The sequence below is a fragment of the Schistosoma mansoni genome, chromosome 3 (assembly GCF_000237925.1).
Source record: "Schistosoma mansoni strain Puerto Rico chromosome 3, complete genome".
NCBI lineage: Eukaryota > Metazoa > Platyhelminthes > Trematoda > Strigeidida > Schistosomatidae > Schistosoma > Schistosoma mansoni.
This window is the reverse complement of record NC_031497.1, coordinates 14,662,543-14,680,988: the sequence shown is the minus strand read 5'-3', so window position 1 is coordinate 14,680,988 and position 18,446 is coordinate 14,662,543. Positions and strand designations below refer to the sequence as shown.

Sequence of the window (18,446 nt, the reverse complement as noted above, 5' to 3'; positions counted from 1 at the left end):
ATGGATAGTGGCTAGCAGTGGAATCCGTTTCGTCCTATTTGGGACCCGTCAGCTGGATGTACCTGCATCTCAGAGTTGATGTTCACTCTGGGACTCGAACCCAGTACCCTCGCTTCAAACGCCATTGCGTTATCCACTCGGCCACTGAGTCCTGATAGCCACTTGCTTGTACATCCAGCTGACGAGCCTGAAATGGGACGAAACGTGCGTCCTGGATTTCACTGCTAGCTACTATCCATCTCTGCTTATAACAGAAAAATTGTTGCAAAAAAGTACACATTTGAATGTTTCAATTTATTGCATACAACATTTGACGTTTCTAAAAACAATAATCTCTGTACAGTTTAAAGGAGAGATTAAGACTGTTCACTTTTCAGTTTTGTATGATTCTGATATTCACTGAATTACTGCTGATTGGAAGTTTAGAGATTTGTTATAATTGAACAATTAAACAAAACCTGAGATAAAACTGTGAATTGCACGATTTATGTAACTAAAGTAAACCCTTTCATATGTTGATTTGATTCGCAAATCCGTTTCAATAGTTAATTTTCATTCGTAATTTTTACATTCAACGTCAAAGCATACCGTTGAATATCCAACGCCAAGAATAGGACATCGATTTACATGGTATGCCTAGTAAAGTACTTTATCTTAAAACTATTCACATCTCTTCCATAACAGAACTAAGAAGTTTTTCTTTATGCTAATACTGTTTGAGCTGGAATGAAGACAGGGCCTAACAGCTAATTGATGGATTAAATTTGTTAGTAAAAGTTCTCTATAGTAATGCTGTTCACAAAATATTTTAGTTCTTAAATATTGGTTGACCATTTACTAGATCACTTCTAAACTATTGAAGTGTGAATTACTGTAAGATTTATAAAAATCAGTCATCCACAAAGATCGTGAATGAAATCATAAATAAAATATGCAGATTATCCAAGATCTATTGGATTCAAAAATTTTGGTACAGCTTCCAATGGTTAGAAGTATCATTTCCATAATCATGGAAAATTGACTGAAAGTAGAGCAGAACACAATTATTGTGTTGTTACTTTTCACTACTGCATAAGTGAAGTTAATAAGCACTAAATACCAGTTGCTACCCATGTATTTTAGGTGTTACAGCTTTTCACTAATGTTTGGCAACTGTATACAAAAGCCAGTCAAATAATCTTTGATTTATAGGTACGTGAAGAGTAATTCATTAAAACACTAAATATGATTTGTAATATAATGTGGTTGTTACAACGTAAGTTAAATAATCTTTGTATTTATCCCATCAGTAAATAAACTTATTCAAGTAGCTCTACAAGAGTGATAAGTCAATTTTATTCTATTATGTGATACAAACTTAGTTAACTATTGAAGAACCCCAAATTAGACTGAGATATTTAACTGTCTCCTGAAGATCTAGTGTAAAACCTGAATTTATGAAGTTTTTATATACCATTGTAGTGAATGAGAACACAGGTGAGGACAACCGATTATTATTGTTCATACATTTTCATACCAATTGCATTTCGTGTCCGTTCTTTCATTATTGATCTTCTAATGAAATACATTCTCTGCCTAACCATCGTCACATACTACTTATGTGAATGTAAGCAACCCGCATCACACCATCCTGTTCCTCTAACTTACATGATATTGCAAAACGTTTTGTAAAGATTTCTACCACCTTTCTTAAACATTCACATAAAACACATAGCAAAACTAAACAAATCTTTTATACTAAGTCAGTAACAATACCCTAATTCAAACAAATTCTGTGATTACATTTTAATCAGTTCATAAATACAAAGATGAATCTAGCATAAAATAATGTTTTAATCATTACTTACGTTTATATTTAAGTAATATCATCTATTAAAGTAGGATTTCAGATATGTCACAATTTCTTTCACTAAAAGTTAATATACTAACAGTCTGAAAGGGTTTTGTGAAGATTTAGTGTTTTCATAGGTGAAAGCAAGAGTCAATTGAAGCTAGACCACCATGAAAAACCTGGAAGCACTGGACGTTCTACTGTGGGACTCCTCATCAGTGCGCATCCACGATCCCGCCTCACGAGATTCAAACCCAGGACCTACCAGTCTCGCGCCAGAGTACTTAACCTCTAGACCACTGAGCCGGCATCCGATGGTGTTTATGTCTAACTCTAACCAATCCACGAAGTTTTATTTACCTATTAACTAAAATGTAATCTCTTAAAGATTATCTAATAATATAACAAATAATTTTTGTTACTTTTGAATTGAATAAAATAAAAACAAAACAGATTTTCTTCTTCTTTTTTGTTTTACTTTTAATCAATTTTCAATCTTAACAATTCAATTTGTTTTGTTCTTTTTATTTTGATGTAACATAAATATAAAATAAAGTGAACACTATTGTTGTTACTTATCTTCATTTTCTCTTTTATTATTTTGTTTTTCTGCTTGATACAAAACTATGGTATAGTATTATACGCTATGATTTCTTTTCCTTATTAATAAACAATTATAAAGTAAACATTCTTGTTTAAATGTTGTCATATCCTAAAATGTAATACGATGTGTTACATAATATAGATAGTAAGAATTATTGAATAACATAATAAACTTTAAATTCATTTAATATTGTTTGTTTGAATCTTCCCATTGATGTTTAAGACTGCAACTGGCCAGTCTCTTATTGGCATATATGTGCATACTGTGCGTATTGCCTCGATATAGCCTTAATTCATAAGCATTGTAAACTTTCAATATTATATTTGATTAGTTTTGATAGTTGTATTAATTTGGTATGTATATGTTTATTGTTTGAATGACAGTTATATTATCTTGTATAAGGGTAATAGTACAAATAACATGTAAAATAAACCATATAATCAATTTTTTGATAACGATATGCTGAATATGTTAATATTTTTGTAAAATAAATTATACACTGAGATTAGTTTAAAAGAGATAGAACTGTTATTGACTTACCAGTTATGTAATTCAATATACAAGTGATCAAGTATATCCAGGTGAGTTTGTTTAGTTAGTTATTTTATTATGTGATTCCACGTTAACTAACAAAAAGTGGTTTTATTTTATATCTTCATTGGTTCTACAATACAAAGACATGTAGTTACAGCATTCTGAAGGTTTAATGTTATCAGATAAATGGTGTTGAATGATTAGGCTTTTACTAAGTGATCATATTCGACTACAAGTTGCAGAATAATTGGCTTTATTTTTTTATGTTGTCCCTTCTAACCCATACTACCAGGTGTTCTCTCAAGTATCAAGAAATGTTCTTCAATAAACGGTTTATGTACCTAAATTTGTATCAACAAGGGAATAAATCAGTCTTTATCAAATCTGTCAAAGGAGTTATTTCATCCTTAATGCAGGTGAATACTAAAGAACGACTAGTGCATAGTACTCTTAGTAAAGCTGTGTAAATATTTTTCCCAAAGGTTTTCCCTACAATGTCTCTTAAATTCAAGATCAATATATATACTCTAGTTCTGTCCACTCATGGCTTATTAATTACCCCTCGTATGTTTAATATTTATTTTAATGAACTTTATAAGCTAATCATTATTAACCATCTAGCTCTAAGATACCAAACTTCTTATACGATGTCTTCTATGTTTAATTTCATCTTCCGTAAGCTTTCAGAATGGATCAAGTCCCTTTTTACTAAAATATAGAGAATTTAATCACTATAGTAGTGTTTTGTACACTGATAATAGTTGGAAAGGCGTCTAAGCTACAAGAGTGAATACGTCCAATATAAAAAAACCATATGATACTTTATAACAAACCCTAAACGTAGATATATTTTAACTTTAAATGACAATAAAATTCCGAGTAAATTATATGAATTTAATTCTTCCGGTGAAGAACGTCACGAGAAAAGTTAAAACATTTGCGTACAATAACCTTTTTCACACATTTTAACACTAATATACGAAGACTTTTGATGAAAGTGTTAAATTAGTTTCTAAGATCAGGTTTAATTTGTTAGTTTAAACTTGATGCCTTATAATTGGCTAGAACCAGCCAAGCTATTAAGGTCATCCAGTAGTTTACATTATGTATATTATAATTAATTTAAAATGTTTATAAATAAAATAACAAAAGCCTGAGTTTTATTACAAGTAAATTACTGTATTCAATGAAATTCTAACCCTTGAATAGTTGCATCGTAACTAATGTGCATTAAATAATGTCTCTGTACTCTACGAGCGGATAACACCGCTCATCTCTGTTTAATACTAATAATGAAAGACAAATTTGCATTATTTTAATACAGTTTACGATAAGCTACTGAAGCTTTTACTGATCATCCGAACAATTTGAAACTCGGATAAATGAATTAAAACTTTCATCACTAATTTTTTGTAATTGCTTCAAAGTTTTGCATGTAAAATTCAGATTTAGTCAGCTATAAACAAATTAGGTGATTGTGCTGAAAATATTGATACGCTGTTTAATCAATTGCTGTATTTTGGACGTATGCATTTTATTGCTATCGCAACAAATTAAAAGGCCTAATAGGCTTCGTGACTAACGTTTGTTTAATAATTTCAAGCAAACTGAGCATTGCGTATAGTTTGTTATGAATAAAATTAGTAATGTATTTATGGTATCTTGGTTAGGACTGAAATTTCATCTCTCTTACTTTGCAACTTAATGTAGGCTGCTTTTTTACATTAAACAAAAACGAACAAATTACACTCACAGAAGTCTAAACAGTACAGAGTAACAATGTAATCAAAAAATATGTCTGATCAAATCAAGGTTATGTCACTCTGGTCAAAGTGATATTTTTTGAGACAATCTTATATGTTTGTGGGTATGTAAATGAGTGTGAAAAATGTGATATTTGCAATGAGAAAAAGAAGACTTTAGTTTATATCTGTGTAAATGATATGCGATATGGGTAAACAATTTAATTCGTATAGATGGTTAAGTCAACTTTTTGTCGAGGAAAGCAGGATTTAGTAATATATAAAAAACTTCGAATTGATTTGAATTATTTTTTCTAGTTAGCGTTTTTTTAGCGAATTAGTTTTCTACAGGATGGGATCGCTAACCCCATGCCCAATCCTCCCCCTTTGTCTGGGCTTGGGACCGGCAGTAGCCCAAGAGGAGCTCCAGGGTTTGAAAACTTACCTTTATTCTTACTTAGAAAGACGTTTTTGAATTATTTTAATATTTCAAGTACTGATCGTCATTTGTTTAATAACGTGATTATTAAAATTTGATTCTTACTTTCGGTAGCAACTATTACATTACTTGTATTCTTAGCCCTTCTTATGTAACTCACAATATCTCCCAGTCATTTACCTTTAAGCAATCAAATATTTTTTTCATCCTATCAAACCAGGGTAAACATTAGTTCTTTATAGATGAAAAACGAATACAAATTTACCCATAAATTTACTACATATCATCCAAATGACAGATTTAATATTGAATATTACCGAAAGCCGAAATCATAGAAATTTATTGTTTTTCTTATTCCTTAAAAAAATGACTTGACAATTAATAAAATAAACTTTATCATAATAATGTAAATAATCTTAGACAAATCCAAAGTAAAGCGAATTGACATTTCACACTATACATTAAGAAAAAAAAATAATGAATTTAAAAAAAAATGATATTACAATCCACAATGCATATTTTGACTTTCTTTACATCAACAAGACAAAACAAACAAATGATGTCCGCCAGTCAAGGATTGGAATCAGTGAAATTGACAGAATTAATTTGTATTCAATTCAGAATGTAAGTCTGTAGCAAATCGGACATCAAAATGAAAAGCTGTTTTTTTGTCTTATTGAATAACATCAGTTTTGACAATAAAGTTTGTATTAAGTTATGAATAAATACATAAATTACAATGTAGGAAGAGTATATCATGAATATGATCAAAATTGTGAGATTAGCGTTTAGACAGTTATAGTAACTATCCTTTGTTGAAATTATTTAACAAGTTAAACAAAAGAAAATCTGATGTATTAAGCAGATACTTTTGAAAGATTCAAGGCAATGACAAGAAAACAAGCATCTAATGACAAATTAACGCTGATCATTTATACTTTTTATTTATTTTTGAAGTTACAGGTTTCCAAATACTGAAAACTTCAAAACTTGGTAAGTAATAGATAAATAGAATATTTTGCAGAAAACAAGGAATGAATATAAGTTCATTTATGAGTTTAAAATCGATTATCGAATGGAAATTTCACCCTTTATACCAAGATTTTAAACATATTTAAAAGTTTGAACAAATAACTCAGACACTTAATTCACAATCAAAAAATGCAAGAACAAAGATTTCAGCACAATAATACCAACTTACTTTATGTCATTAGGTTCTCAAAAGTCGTTTATCACAGCTGAAGTGAATTAAAAACACACCTTTATCTATCTCAACTTTTAAGAAGTATGACTTCACAGACCCAGTCACTAGAAAACTTAACAATCGATTCACTAGTGCCTATACTACCATCAAACTAATAATTCTGAAAAAAAAACAAGTTCGGTAACTAATCAGCAGTAGATATGTACTTCTTTTATGTTAGTTTTAGTTGTTTCTTTACACATACCTATAAAAACAGTCAAACTGATCCAAAGAAAAGGAGCTAACTTTAGATATGTCTCAAAAAGTCTTTTCCTGATATAAGTAGGAACCTTGAGAAAAATTTGATGGGGTTTCGTTCTCTGAGCTGAGTGGTTAAATCATGGAGCTTCCATTGTTCTTCTCATTAGCAATATCAGTACAAACTTCATGTAGAAGTGAGCTATTCGAATTTCTCCACATATGTCAGACAGTTTGTACTATCAACCTTCATTTTGCTTGGTTACTGTCGGACATTAACCTATCGTTGTCTATACATTCATTTCGATTGTCTACCCCTTCAACTTGATTTCGATCCTACATTTGTCCAGGATTTTCCTGTTTGATTGATAAATTGAATCGACTTCGTGTTTTCATTATTCTTCACGTGCACTGATATAAGTGAATATTTATCACTGCATTTCACAGGTAGTTGGTGTTCATGTAAAATGAAAACGGGATAATTTCTAGACACCTTTAGAAATTTGACAAAGTTTGTTGTAATTACTCCTACGAAGAGTCGAAATTCCAACTGATAAGTTCAAAAGGAAACAATTGCTGTCCTTTCACTGCCTTTGAAACATGGATTATATTTCATAATATCATATTTTTTGAGCTTTTCCACTCATCTGCTTATTTCATCCTATTCTTTATTCGACCTACTTTTAAATCAACAATTCTTACTTTTTTACTATAAATTAACTTTACTCATTCTATTTTATTTTCCGTGACATTATTGTTTATTCCATTTCTTGACTGCATACTTACACCCTTTCGGTGTTTGCCACTCTCAATATCGCCAATATTCTTCTGAATACAATGGGGTTCTACAATATTTTTATTCAATCTCTTCACTTTATCTTAATCATTGCTATATTATGCTGACACAATATTCACAATGTCTTCTGGTGAAATCTATTTTTGTTAGTATTTTCAAGTTATCTTATAATTTTAATTTACAAACATAGTTGGTTTTTTGAGTAGGCGGCCTGCTTGAATACCTGGGCTACCTGTTTCTGCCATCTAAATATTTCAACAAGTTATCCGGGTTTTTTCAATTTTTTAACTTATCACTATTTTTATTAATCGCATAACCTATACAGGCGCGTTTATGAAAAGCTTACGTCCTTTCGCTGCAAAAATTATGAACAAGTACAATAAGAGACATCGTGGTGGTTGGCAATATGCTTTAAAGAGAATAAACATTAATCAAATGTCGATTCCCGAGCTGCTTAACTCTAACTGTCGATCACTAATTAGCAAGGTGGACTATCTCCAATTTCTGCTAAGTCAAAACATGTATCGTAATTGTGGTGTCATCACAATTCAAGAATCTTGGTTAACTGACTTACAGGATGATTGCTTAGTATCATTACGTGATTTTAATATCTATCGTCAGGATCGATCAAACAATAAAAAGACCTGTGGTGGCGGAGTAGCTACTTTTGTGAACGTTAACTGATGTCGATCTACTTTTGCCTGTTTCAAGTTTTCAAATGACTTTATTGACTGTCTAACTTTAAGGTGCCGTCCAAAACACCTAAATAAATACAAATATATTTATGTTACCAATATCTACATGACTCCAGACTGCACATCATCTGCGCTATCTGTCTTCGCTGATAAATTTACTGAATTCGCCGTTACTGCCTTCAGTGATTCACTTTCAATTGTATGTGGTGATTTCAATTCATGTGACTGTAGCTTCCTTACATCACTAGGTCACCTAAATGTAGTAGATTTTCCTTCTCGTTTGAATGCTCATCTAGACTTGGTTTTCATTAATGATGTGGGTACCTATGTGACTCGCAAACGTGCTCCATTGTCTAGCTCGGATCACTGTATAATTCGTGTTCTGCCTAAAGTATATGGTAAACATGGAAAGAGTACACACATACACCATACCAAAAAAGTAATATACAGGAATTACTCAGAAGAAAATTTACAAAATCTAAAAAACATGTTTCGTACGACCAACTGGGAATTATTTACAGATGACTCAATAGAAAACACAACTGATGTTATCACCTGTTATCTTAAGTTCTGTTTTGATATTTGCTGTCCTACCGAAACCTTCTTTTTAAGTTTTGATCGACTTACATCTCCACAACTAAAACGACTACGGAGGGTAAAAGAAAGGATGTACAAGGAGAAAAATACCATTGAAGTTCGTAAGTTAAATGGTCAAATAAACCAAGAGATTAGACGTCTCAACTCTGTGTTTACTCAAAAACTCCTATCTTGTAAAAGCTCTCCAAGTATGTGGAAACTCTTTAAAGAAATTACAGGGAACAGGAAGACTAGAAGCGATAACCAGCTGAATGTTTGTGACTTAAATAAGTCCTTTATACGTCAGTCATCTGACATAATGCTCCCTATATCCAAGGGTCTGAAGAATAATTGTGTTTCCAGTTTCACTGAAAATGATGTCCGAAAATGTCTCCAGTCACTTAATTCATCCCAATGTTTAGGACCTGATGGTATCCCAAACCTCCTTTTTAAAAAATGTGCTGATGTTTTATGTTATCCGTTAACGAATATCTTTAACAGATCCTTCTCAACTAATGTCTTACCGAAAATGTGGAGAAAGATAAAGATAATCCTTATACCAAAGAAAGCTTCTGGTGATAAAAATGTGAAACTTAGACCCATTGCAATAACTTCACCTTTCCTCAAAATAATGGAAAAATTACTGATACAACCACTTCAACCTGCAATAAAAGAGCACTGTGATCCATATCAGTTTGCTTACAAATGCAAAAGAAGCACATTAGATGCCGTTGCTGTTCTGCATCACAATATAGTGTTCGGGTTGGAAAAGGGTAAGAAGTATGTTGGATGCGCTTTCCTGGACTTTACTTCTGCTTTTATTCTATTCCAAGACACCTCTTACTTAACAAGCTGATCAGCGTCGACACTGACAGCTGGATAACCAATTGGTTATGTTCCTACCTTTTTGGAAGAGAACAGTACACTGTATTTGAAGGAAAGTGTTCAACATCTCTACTACCTACTGTAGGTGTGCCACAAGGAGCTGTTCTTTCACCTCTACTCTTCTCTTTTTTTCTGCATGATCTGCCATCTTCCACAGAAAACACTTTTGTAAAATATGCGGACAACCTCACTGTATGTATGCCGATTTCTACCTCCTTACATGAATGAGTTTTTATCTCGTATTGAAAGGTGGTCTGTTGGTAATGGTCTCTTACTCAATCCATCTAAATGTCAAGCTGTTAATTTTAGCTTGAGACATGGACAGAACCTACACTCTATTTTGGGATCCCATAATGCTTGTGCCACTGTTGACTCCTTAATAAACACAGTGTCAAAGGTCAAATATCTTGGTGTCATTTTTTCCTCTGATCTTTCTTGGTCTTCTCATGTTTTACTCTTATCGAAAAAAGTTTACCGTTTGACACACTACATAAAGAGGCTGCATGCTTTTGGGATTACTCGCCATTTACTCTTACAATTTGTAAATTCCTGCATATTACCTATTATTCTATATTGTTCTCCATTATTCTTTCCTGGGCTTTTGAGAAAAGACTTTGCTGTTTTGCGTAGAGTGCTGAAGGCGGTTTGCAAGGTATGTGGTGAATCTTTTGAAGTCATTATTAATATGCTTGTGGATAGACATCTTAAGTCTTGCAAACTCTTGGCAGGTGTTATCTTATCAGATACTAACCATCCGCTTCATTCATATCTTTCTCTTTGTATATCTTCTGGTAGAACGAGACGTAAATACATTAAAATCCATACACGGAAACAAGTCTATAAAAGTCCTGTAATACCTTACTTAGCAAATTTACTTTGTGACGAACAGGCTGTTAGAGTTGACCTAGTAAATAACCTGTCTTCTTAAGCATGTTTCAAATTTGATAATTTGTATAAACTCAGTTTTTCTTAAACCTTTTTCATCCCTTTTCTGTTTTTTTTTGTTTTTCTTGGGTTTTTTTTGTTTTTTTTGGTAAAAAACTTGCTGAAATAACTCGTGCTGAGATTTCTATATTGTATCAGATTATAATATTGAATAAAGCCATTAATAATAATAAAAATAATGATAATAATAATAAACTAACAAAGTAAAACAAATTCATGCTATTCTGCTTAAATCATCTTTGTCATTTTAAACAGCCACTTTTCCTCTGATCATAAATGTGTCACGGTTTGAAAGAAAAAAATATCTTTGAAGATAATCAGATAAACAGAATTCAGATGATTTACTTTAAGTGAAGTTTTGTTTTCTGAGCTGAATGGTTCGATCGTGAAGCTTTCATTGTTCTTCTGAACGATATCAACAGCACAAACTTCAGGGAAAAGCGAAGTGTTCGGATTTCTCTACATATGACTCAGCTTATCCTGTCGACCTCGATCTTGATTGGTTATTGTTGGTCATTAACCTGTCATTGTTCACTTCTTATTTTGATTGTATCTCCCGTTGATTTGATTATTGGTCCTATATTCGTCCATGATTTTTCCGATTGGTTGATTGATTGGATCTATTTCAATGTATTTGTTGATTGCTGATAAACCTAAGTGCCAAGCTTCTAGAAATTCTCTGGTGTTTTTAGGATCGCCTTTAACCAATATCTCAACATTTTTCCAGTAGAATGTGTGTCCACATTTGTTCATATGCATGCATGTAGACATCCACCTGGGGTACAAATCTTCACCATCTCAAGATTATGTAGTTTAAAATGTATTGCATACATTTAATCAAATTATGAGTGATGATTTATGAATTAAAAAATACCCAATTGAGACACTGTTGAATCTGAAGATAAACTAAAATATACGACATTTACTTCTATGCAGTTTTCATGTAGTAACAATATACATCCAAAAGTTTATAAAATATATTGATGTAGGTGAATTAATATGTAAATATGTCATGAAATAGAAAAAAACGTTACATGGTTGAGTAGATCATCTGAACTAGTATGAACAATTGTCTAGTAATGTTAAGTGACAATAAACCCAATAACTTCCAATGAATGAATGTCACAAAGCAGAACAATTGATCAGTAAAGCGAGTTATTTCATTCTAGTCAAATAATATACTTTTATAAGAAAGGTTTAAAAGTAATTAAAAACCAATTTATTATGTAACTAAATAGAAACAGTTTATTTAAATTATTCATCAGTTCATAGAAATTATGTATTGTCAACTAAAGTTGAATGAATTTGTTAGTTTGTTTAAAAATATTTAATAATCTTCCCCTCGCAACAACATGGTAGTTTATCTGGCAAATAAAAGTTTTTTTCTACTGTTATATGTCTTAGTTTTTATAATATAGAAGGAAATTATTACGTTGGTTAGTAAATGATAATGATTTCAAGTTTTACTGTTAGTTTCCTAAATAACATTCCAGTAAGTGACTTTGTAGAGGTTGGTACTGAAGTGAACAGGAAGATGAATGAGAACAATCGAATGTTTTTGAGCACAGATTTACAGAATATCTCACTAAAATCTGACAGCCATGCAGCAAATGGTTAATTTTTAAACTATTAATCAATCGTCTCAATGCTGACTGTTCCTTCTGCAAATGTCAGTCCATTGTCTCTAATTTCATTTTTCATGCATTTTCATACCAATTTCATTCCGTCCCTGTTCTTTTGTTATTGATCTTCTAGTGAAATATATTCTCTGCCTGACCACCATCATATACTACTTATGTAGATGTAACCACCCACACCACAGTACTCTGCCAAACCCACTTAGGTTATTCTAACCTCTGAACAGATTAATCCATTCATTCTTCTCAAGCCACGTTTTTACCCTGTCATTTATTCGCTTATTAATGCGGACTGCTTTTTATGTGGTCGTTTGTGGACTAATTACTTACCTTACTCATTATGTACCTGGAACTTATTTTTGGTCTGACTATAAATATTGATTCACGCTTGATTAAACTGAGTTGACTAACTCGCCTTCTCCATCGCGCGTCGTTTTGTTTTGCTTTGCTTTCCGATCAACGATTGTACGAAATATGGGTATTTAAAAATCCATTTTCGTATTTGACTTATTTAATTCCGTTAATCACCAACGCGATCTAAGTCCATGATAAACATATGCGAGGAATGGGGACATGTATATTTCAATAACAATTATTTACACAATTCAAATGGAGTCAGATCACTGAGCCACAATAAATTATCCTCATTTCATAGAATAATCTTTCAGTGATGATTTAAACTAATCAAGATTATTTCATTATTTATAAAATCAGTTACAGGATACAATGTTTTCTTTGTGATAGTAGATGAATCAAAGAAAAGCAACAACATTCATTCTAATAGAAAGAATCTCATTAAAAATGAGGAATCTTTTTTCAATGATTTTACAGAACGTTTTCATTATCTTTATTTGTAGATATAAGTTCATTGACACATTGCATTAACAAAACTATTGGGTAGAATGTTCACCCCAAGGTAATAGTTTGGGTAGCAACAACTTTTTCATTGACGTAATATTACAGATCACAACGGAATTCTACGGCAATTAAACATCATTTAATCTAGTAACACATTTAATTAAATGATGTCTTTAAGTAAAAATTTTTAACATTATTACCTTTGAAGTATAACTAGTAGCCTTAATAATATATGAACTAACGTAATTCTTGATATAAACTACAAATAATCTGTTAGTTAACCACTCTATTTTAATTATAAGTGTTAGAAAGTTCAGATTTTAGAGAAGACTGAGGTGTAATTTTCATGAAAGATTTGAGCTTGAGATTCGATTTTACTTAAATTAAACTATTCATAGTCTTTGAATTGAAAGAATCAGTGCATAGTTAGTTATACTCACTTTCTAGTACTTTTTGCAATAATGTGCCCTCATCCATTATATTTATGTCAGTGCAAATTATAATTTATTTTATGAATTGCTCTCTATCAAGCAGTAAACAGTATTTTTGGATACTTATGTTCATTATTTATGTTCATTAGGACTTCAGGAAAAAAATCGTTAAAAAATTTTCGGCACCATCGTTTGATTAAATAAAAAATTAGTCGGACTTAATGTTTATGTAAATTTGGTTCATTCTCTAAAGTAAACATTTTCTAACCTTATAACAATATTCTGAGAAACATTTGATCTTTATAAAACCAACTAATTATGCATATCAGCAGTCCAATCCACTCAACAACTTGTAGAAAAGCATATAAAATCACGGTAGATAAAATGTTTTCTATCTTGTATATCCTTTGACAGAACCATTAACAACTAAATTCATTTAATATTGTTTGTTTGAATCTTCCCATCAATGTGTTAGGACTGCAACTGGTCAGTCTCTAATTGGCATACGTGCATACTATGTGTATTGCCTCGATATAGCCTAAATTCACAAGCATTGTGAGCAAAGATGGATAGTGGCTAGCAGTGGAATCCAGGACGCATGTTTCGTCCTATTTGGGACTCGTCAGCTGGATGTACCTGAATCTCAGAGTTGATGTTCACTCTGGGACTCGAACCCAGTACCTTTCGCTTCAAACGCCATCGCGTTATTTACTCGGCCACTGAGCCCTGATAGCCACTTGCTTGTGCGATGGACGAAACACGCGTCCTGGATTCCACTGCTAGCCATTATCCATCTTTGCTTACATTAACAACTAAGTTAAGATTTACAATTCATAATGTCTTTAGAATAAAATGTTACGGTCTGTTAGTAATTTATAATATCTTGGTCTATCAGGATACAAAATATATTTAGGGATTGTTCATACCAGTCAGAGATCAGTAAACAAATTAGCATAAATTCAATATATCATTCAATGAAAATATAGGTTAGTAATCCCATTGTCGAAGTAAATATCAACAAGAATATGTTAAATGCCTCCGCGTTTTAGCTACTCATTGAGATTGTCACCAGAAACTGTTTAGGATTCTGTTCAGAATTTTCGGGACATAAAGTTAGCAAGAGGTTGATTAAAACCCAGTGAAACATAGTTACTTTAAATATCTATTAAGTTTGCTACTAATACTGCAGTTTAATTTATTCAGGAAATTATATACTTCAAACGATATAAAAGACAATTTGATTTGTTTGTTAATAAGTAGTTCACTTTTCTCAAAGAAGATTCCTTATTAGAAACCTCGAAATATACGTCATCATGCCTGTTGACCATAAACTTTAAAGCTTCTACAGTTAAAGGCGTTTCCTGTCAACCTGCATTTTCTGCATATAACTTACAACATAAAACTTCATCTAGACACAATCGTTCAATCTAAGCGTTTTTCGTTGAACAAATACCTTTACAGAAAATTGACTGAAACTTCAGGTTTAATAATCTATTGCTGTTCAATATATATTCCGATTAATAAATATCATTTATTATATTCACTGATATATACACGTGTCTACATTTTTTATTTTTGTGAAGTATTTTAATGGTTACTTTGTCAAAACATCATTCTGTTTGACATGAAACAAGAAAACATATTTCAGTATTTGACTATCTAAATGTAAAAATGTTTAAACTTCACTCTGGTAAAGTAAATGTCAAGATTTCATATTTTAAACTATATATAATGTAGGGATATCAAGATACTATTCTTCATAACTTGTCATTCTATTCAGTTACATATTTTCTTGAAAACGCTCTACTGTCAAGTTATAAATTGATTAGGAATAATGCTATAGTGGAAATGGAATCCCAGAAGAATTTATTAGGATAACAGTGTAACATTGTTAATTTTCTTATACCCGTAAAACGTTTGATGCCTAAATTGTAAGATAGTGCTTCCAGACTGATCTTAATCTGTGACATTTTGGAAGTGAAACAATTCATTTTTAGTTTGAATTAGATAAACAAGTTTTGAAAAATTAACTTTTACTAATAATTATCAGATGTACTCTAGATGAAACTTTGAATAAACATAAGATATAAATTCAAACACTAATCATCAGATGGATTTAATGTGTATTGTGGCATTGTAATGAACTAAAACACAGTTGAGGACAACTGATTGTATTTGTGACGCAGAATTACCGAATCTCTTGGTAAAATATAAGGACCATACATTAAATACTTCATTTCCAACATTTGTCTTTCACTTTCCGTATGATTCTTCGAATTTACAATTCTTTTCTTATTCCTTTTCTATTTTCTCCAAGTCGACTTTCATAGCCTTCTGCTGCCAGGTTTTATACTTCACATTGGTGTTACATACTACTTATTTCGACCAACATAAGTAGCACCACAGAATAATTAAACTAAAAAATGGAACAAATGTTTCGATGGAAGAAATTTTGTTATCAGTTATTTTATTTTTAAAAATTTAATAATCTACCGAAACAGATGATCGTTACACAAGGCTGCGAAGTGTAGAATATTGAACCAGTTAAACTTTATCAATGAATGAGTTTTTCAGTAGATTCGATTTAGTTGGTTGAAGTACTGAGAAATTAAAAATATATATTAATGTGTAGGCTTAGTTGTTAAATGAATGAATTAAAAAATCACTTGTTCATGTCGAGCTGTTCATGGTCTTATTAAATTACAATACTTATAATAGAAATAAGATTGACTAAAATCTACAGTCAAATCATTCATTACTGACACAGATTGATGATCTGAGATGTGTGAGAAATGCGAATGTTTCACACAAACAATTCGAGGATTTATAATTCCAGTCAGCCAGCATGGCAAATTATATCCTGTCTTTCTCATTCCTAAACTGTAATTTAACATAATTTTGTACGTAAGTTTTTTCTTGTTTGGGCACATTAGTTTTATTTCTTAGGTCTTCAGTTCATCCTGACACTAATCTACTCGTACTAATCAACCCAAAGGTTCGATAAGGTTTGAAATCGTTTATTTTCTTTTAGGTTACATGAAACTGAATTGCTAGGAAATTAAATTGATTATAAAAACTGGTTGCTGAAATGCAACTAAGTTAATACTGACAGGTAAATAAACTTTTTGTTTTAGCAAAATAGTTTCGATGTTTATCCCAGCAACATCACTTACCTTTTTAACTCATTAGAAACATGAAATTGTCCTCATTAGTAAACAATAATAAAGTTTCATTCGTAATATACCAGAATATAAGTGTAGCTTATCAAATTTACAAAAATGCTACTATAGCAACTATCCTACAACCAATTTCAATTATAGTTAATTTTGGTTAAGCCCTTTTATTAACTTACTTAACAGACTATGTTTTTTGAACAGTAACAATTGGCACATTTCTTTGAACATGACAGACTCGAGCTAAAATGTTGATTGCTCAAATGTCACTCGATGAATCATCCTCCCCCTCATGTACATATGTACTCAAACCATATTATGAGCTTTTGATTTGCCTTGCTGTACACTTATGCAATTTGACTATAGGTTTGCCTATGTATTTGCTCGTATTGTAGTGAACAAGAAGACGAGTAAGAAAAATCGAATGTTTTTGAGCACAAATTTACAGAATATCTCACTAAAATCTGACAACCATACAGCGAACAGTTAGTTTTCAAACTAATAATCAATTTTTTTCATAGTTGAAAGCGTGAGTCAATTGAAGCTAGACCACCATGGAAAACCTGGAAACACTGGACGGCCGTTTCGTCCCATTACGAGACTCCTCAGCAGTGCGCATCCACGAACCCGCTCTCGCGAGATTCGAACCCAGGACCTACCAGTCTCGAGCCGAAGCCCTTAACCGATAGACCACTGAGCTGGCATCCAACGGTGTTAATGTCTAACTTCAACTGATCCACGAAGTTGAGCAACCATTCACCAATTGTCTTCAGTGAGTTCCTATCTCACAACAGACGTGGTTTTGAACTCCACTGGTCACTGCTTCTCACTAGAGCTCCTCAATATACTTCTCGAAGTCACTAGTGAGCATATGATTATATTAATTATCAGAAGGGGAGTCCCATAATAGGACGAAACGGCCGTCCAGTGTTTCCAGGTTTTCCATCGTGGTCTAGCTTCAATTGACTCACGCTTTCAACTATGAAAAAAAATACTAAATCTCCACAAAACCGCTTCTGATAATTAATAATCAATTGTCTCAATACTGACTGTCCCTTGTGCAAATATCAGTCCATCATCTCTGAGTTCATTTTTCATGGATTTTCATACCAATTGCATTCCGTCCCCATTCTTTTGTTATCAATCTTCTAGTGAAATACATTCTCTTTCTGACCATCACTATATATTACTTATGTGGATATAAGTAACCCACACCATATTATATACGTATTCGCCTTTCTGCTTCAAGTTTGCGCGATGTTCTCCAAGCTTGGTTACCTGCGCTATCAGCTAATAAATTGTAGCTGTCGCATCTCATTGCCTTCTGATTTCAAACAACTCTGAGATTTATATTATAACGGTAATCTAGATGATGGATTAAAGAAGCTAAGCTACTACAATACAGTTGTACTATGATTTCACTGACAAGTCTACTTTACTAAATAAACGTGGAGATTATGGTCATTCTGTGAGATCAAATGTATGGCGCCTTAGATCTTCTTATCAATGTCATTTTTACTAGAATCTAGTTATATGATTTACAGTAAATGTTATGTATATACATACATCCATTCAATGTTGCAAGCTGAATACACTTTTGGTAAACATACTGAATCAAAATAAGAGGTAGAAAGAAAATATTTTTTGAAAAAAGTATAGCCAAACACTGATTATTGTTATTGTAAACAAACCAAGTTCTACAGTTATTCTGATTAGATGAAAGCTAATCAAAACAGTGTTTAGACAAGCAGACATAGTAACCAAAAAGAAAAAGAAAAATGATTTTTTTTCGACTAAGAGAACGATAATGGAAAACGTTTACCATAAACTATAATTAATTAGTTTTATCTTAATAATTG

General features: G+C 31.8%; 1 non-coding gene across 1 annotated transcript; it reads right to left on the bottom strand.

Annotated features, from left to right (window-relative positions):
• Positions 1 to 17,144: 17,144 nt before the first annotated feature.
• On the bottom strand, positions 17,145 to 17,216 carry Smp_tRNA_01459_Pseudo_CGA.1.1. The gene has a single exon. It is a non-coding gene (tRNA).
• Positions 17,217 to 18,446: the final 1,230 nt, after the last annotated feature.